The sequence below is a fragment of the Magallana gigas genome, chromosome 9 (genome assembly GCF_963853765.1).
Source record: "Magallana gigas chromosome 9, xbMagGiga1.1, whole genome shotgun sequence".
Lineage (NCBI taxonomy): Eukaryota > Metazoa > Mollusca > Bivalvia > Ostreida > Ostreidae > Magallana > Magallana gigas.
In genome coordinates this window covers 23,263,602-23,268,912 of record NC_088861.1, presented here as the reverse complement: position 1 = coordinate 23,268,912, position 5,311 = coordinate 23,263,602, and the positions used below count along the sequence as shown (strand labels likewise).

The 5,311-nt window shown below is 30.7% G+C and overlaps 1 long non-coding RNA gene across 1 annotated transcript; it reads right to left on the bottom strand.

Annotated features, from left to right (window-relative positions):
* Positions 1–3,736: 3,736 nt before the first annotated feature.
* LOC136271366 (uncharacterized) lies at positions 3,737–5,311 on the bottom strand. The gene is made up of 3 exons (XR_010709300.1): positions 5,190–5,311; positions 4,149–4,346; positions 3,737–3,862 (listed from the first exon to the last, which is right to left on the bottom strand). It is a non-coding gene; the product is annotated as an uncharacterized lncRNA (long non-coding RNA).

Sequence of the window (5,311 nt, the reverse complement as noted above, 5' to 3'; positions counted from 1 at the left end):
AACGGGCTGCCAGTTTGACAGCTGGGTTAACAGTCGATAAGTTAAGTTGACAATTTAATAGATTTACAGTTACTAGACTGGCTACAGTTTCTTCCTTTTATGAACTTGAAAATGAGCACACGGCGGGTGCGACCGGTCGGTAGACGATGCTTACTCCTCTTAAGCACCTGATCCCATTTCTATCTTTTTAAATGTTCATGTTGCTCTGCTTTGAATTTGTATTTTATGGATTGTTTAGATGGTTTGAGTTTTGTTATTGTCATGTTTCAATCAAAATTTATATCAAACATTAACAAAGCTGTTCAAGCATTATTATAGTGACTTCTACGTGTAATCTGTAGTAAAACCAAATATCATTCTAAATGTCAAGATTGTATAATGAAATCAACTTTGGTAAAAAAAAAAAAAAAAGAAAAAAAAAAAAGAAAATGAAGTCAGCTTTTTTTGCAAAATATTTACTGTTAAACATTGCAGCTGTACAAATGACATTTTTTTATTTTTGTCAACAACGTTCAGAATGCTTATATTAGGAATATCGCATTGAAAATCGAATCTCATAAAACTAGCATTGTTAATGCAACTATCCTAAAAACTTACTTTTTGTTCTCGCATAAACTCTTGGCACTTTGTTAGAATTTGACTGAGTGATTCTTCAATATCATCAAAGACTGGGATTTTACCATTCTTGATCTACAATAAAATAATTTTGTTACTTACGTTTTATCAGTCGTCTTAAATCAAGTAATGCCAAATATATTTTTATACAAAATAAGTATATGCCAACAAAAGTTAATTTGTATAAATGAAATTAAACATATACTTGATTCATAATTAATGCTTACGTTTCTTAAAACCATCTGTTTAATGTACATTTGTTCAACTTCACTCCTTAGTTGGCCAAAATCCCAAACAAATGGGAGCAAACTTCTTGGCAACGGCTTAACGCGATAAACAAGCCATCTCATAGGAATACGACCTTTTAAAAGCAATTTTAATGAAAATAAAATGTTTTTCACTTTTTCAGAGGAAACATATTACGATTAAATTCAATTAATTTAATATGCTATAAAATAACTTTCTTATCTACCCATTCGATCTGTCGTATTTTTCGCATCTACATGGAAACCGAGCCCAGCTTTCTCAAGTTGTTTGATCATCATCGGAGTGTGTCTAGGGGTAAGCAAAAGAGAACAGGTATTTAAAAAATGTCAAACCTTATTTGCTGAATGTTTATAAATACTGCAAACTTTCAATTAAAAGAAATAAAAAAAAACTAAGATATATATAAATTAAGTTTTCTATAAAGCTATATATGCCGTTTTTAACGCTGGTTTTAATTATTCATCATTCTTTATGTTGGAAAACCGACCCAAACTTTGTCGGTGTGGTGATCTAGATAAGTTAGAAATTTTCTTCCAAAAATTGTTGAATATCATTTCCAATTAATCATTTATCTGACCGACCCGGTCTGTAAATGCCCACGTTAAGGTATCTCACTCCTTATGTTTTGATTTCATTGCGCAGATGATCATTATATCTAAAATGAATACCTTTGAACCTTTGAAGCCCTATATCTAAAATTTATTTGTATTTTTAAGTTTGTTTTGTCTACAAATTTCAATGATATACTTTTCAAGAAAATCTTGATACAACAACATTGAGGAGTGGGATACCTTAATAAGATTCACTAGAAGATATTCCGCGCAGGCCAGGGATATAAAACCTGAAAACGTGATCGCGCGTGATTGTGTAGATTTTTTTAGTTTTATAATTTTTTTCAAAATGCCAGGGTATATTCTATAAACAACGACAAGTATTTTTTAAAACAAATTAACACTGTGACTTAACTTTTTTTAGAAGATTATTTGCAATTGTTTACATGCATGTATCATGTCAGCACTAATTTTTTAAAAATACACTCTAATTTGTCGTAAAATTGTTTATATTTAAACAACTCATTTAAACCTTTAATCGATCGAACAAGTTTTGTAATCAGTCTATATCACGAATCCGCCGTACCTTAGCACAAAATTATTATCAGCGTCAAGCGAGAGGAGCAAGTTGAATAAAATTGTTTACCTATTTCCCGATCGAAATTAAACAATGATTCCCTTACTATTTAATTAAAATACGATACATATTTTTTTCCGTTACATTGTGTATACACTAGAATTATTTAGATGATCCAACATGCAGAATTAATGGAATTCGATCATTTATATACGGTATATTATGGAAATGATGAGTGTTTAAATTCAAAGTTGTTTGGAGCAAGGTTACAAATTTACCTGTATTTCAAATTCTTGAATCATACGTAAGAAATTGAATTATATAAACATCAACTCTCTAAATAAAGGTACATTCTGCATTATTTTCATTTCTCTTACACTTTAAGTTTCCTTTTTCTTATTAAAGAACTTTATGTTCGTCCTTGAGACAAACAATTTAATTGATGTGGGGATCTTTTCTTATCATTTATCTCGTGAAAATAAAACAGAGTTTTCCAATAAAACACAAGCATTGTACCACAAAAAAGCAACAACTCTAATCTTTGATTGTTAAATGTTAAATGCAACTTTCCTAACTTATATAGCAATATACATGTACCTTTATCACTTGAATATGGTTATTTTATCTCTCATCAGTTGATTTTCAAAGCTGTTAATCAACACTACCAAAGAATGCTGCCACATAAATTTCAGATTTCCTGGCCAAATGGTTCTTGAGAAAAAGATTTTATAAATTTTCTCAAAAAATTTCAATAATTTTTAATTATATACCCTTAAAAACCGATCTGTTCCTTTATTTACAAAACTTTGAATTCCGTTTTCCTAAGGGTACTTTGTGTTCGAAATTAGCCCAGTGATTCTGGAGAAAATGTTGAAAATATGAAAAGTTTATGGACAAGACAGACAGACAGACGGACAGATGGACCACAGAAAAGATGTGATCAGAAAAGCTCACTTGAGATTTCAGCTCAGGTAAATTAAAACGGCATATTCAGGTTTAAGATTAATTTGCAGTGGTCAATATACTGGTCGAATTATGCTTTTCTGTGTTATTCTACTGTTTTTCCAGAAGCAGTTTATAAAAAAATTCACAAGTTGAAGGAACATACTTTTTGTAAGGATTGCAAGCGGCTACTATTTTTAAAGATTGGCAAAGGTTCAAAGGTCTTCCGCGGATTGTTTTATCACACATGATCTCTTTAATAACCCCGACTGCTTCGGTTGTGTTTGCTTCATCAAAAAAGAGTACAGTATAAACATGATGTGTCTCTTCTTTCTCGAAATTTTGTCTTGCTGCATGTTCAGCTTCCTCGACTTTTCTAATTATATCTTTCTTTGTAGTTCCTCCATGGACCTGAAGAGTAAAAAAAGCAACACATTTTAAATAAATGAAATAAGCGTGCAAGTTTGTTGAATTTTTTTTTTAATTACAAATGTGTTTTAGTGTTTCAATATACCTTCATTACAAACATGTTCTGTACATTTTTCACATCTGGACATTGAAGCTGACACATAAATTGAATTAGTCTTGTTTTCCCGCACCCAGTTTCACCCATTATAATAACAGGGATGTCGCATCTAAAGAACAATAACTCATTGTTCAAATGACTGACACTTTGTTGAAAAATAATGAATCGGCGATGAATGTTCTGTTCATTTAAGTTTAAAAAATCATTTTCGATCACAAAGTTCACAATATATATTCTTCATTTTGTAAAATAGACACTCACCTAAATCGCATGTAGATGGCTAGAATTTTTTTGACATTATCCATTGTCAATTCATAGGTACTATCTGGATCATGGACATACTTCACGCCCATAACCGAACAAAGTTTGTGAAGTTTTTCTTCTCTATAGTAATTATTGGAGAATTGATAAAATTGCGTTTACTTTTCATAATTTCTCTTTTGATTTTTAAATAATTATATATTGCAGTTTAGAGTGAAGGTAAGCTATGTTTAATTGTTTTTTAATGTGAAAAAAAAATCAAAAATATTTTTTGTGTTTGGTAATTCATAAAGCTTCGATTTTGAGTCTGTGATACAGTTTATTTAAGAGCAACACGCTATTTTGTTGAAATGAAATGTAAGTACATTTCATGTATTATATGTACAATCATTTTACAATTAAAACATACCTCGTTAGTGCGTCAAAGTTTTCATTCATATTCACTTTGTTTTGGTAAAGAGCAATACCGAGTTGTTTTGGTAAAATTCCTTCTTCAATGGTTGCTTTTGTACTAAAGTCTATTAAATTCCCAGTCCATCGGTCAACGGAAAATCCGACAAAAGTCATAGTATTGCGGTCAGGATTGAAAAAGAGATATGGATGTGGGCTGCAATATCATTAAAAAAGTTGAAAATTCACAGTACAGACTAAATATATGAGGAGTTTGTAAAAATGCGATGGTTTCTCGAAATCATCTTTGAAAAACTTTCTTTTTAATTAAGTTGACGAATCTATACATGTAACAAGCATGTACCAAGAATAAGAATGTCACATTAAAAAAAACAATAAATAATCAGAGTACTGAAGTACTGTCTGGAGTTGATTTTATTGACTATTTTTTATTTTGAAATCAACGATATGTTATTTCGCATGACAAGTAGTTTCTTAGCTCTAATTGAATAATTACACACATTTTTCTCAATATGAATTATCGGGCTTTTCTGATCAGAATTTCGAGCTGTAGTCGGAAAACCTCATTTAAATCACGTTGTTTAATATTCAAAGATATAATCAACGCCAGTAAACTTTACGTTGTACATGTATTATGTATCAGTAATCGAAATATCTATGTAAAGATGTATCCAAGCCAGTAGTATCTATGTCCTTTATTCCAAATGCTACTGCTGTAATCGAACTCTGGCGAAGTAATACATACGACTACAAAAAATATCTAAATTGTTCGTACCATTTAAAATCTGACTATATTTAGGATATTTATTAATAAATTTCCTTGAAAAACAATGCTTCTGAATACATTACATGGAATTTATCGATTATTTTCAAGTAGTACTGCGTTTTGTCAGGGTTATGATTTGTGCTGTGGTCTAAACACTGCTTTACTTCCGGTTTGCCAAAGTAACTGCACAGGATAGTTGAACAAAATCAACTCCCAAAAAACCAAATATGCATTTCCTTAAACAATATATAATTCGTCTTATTACTGATACACCTTTTCTCCCACGTTCGTCTCATCTGGAATTCTTTTAAATCCTTATCAAATGTATTCTCTTTCTCACTTTCTTCCAAGTTATTTTGGGATGTTTCTTCACTAAGTTGTAGGGAACGTGTGGC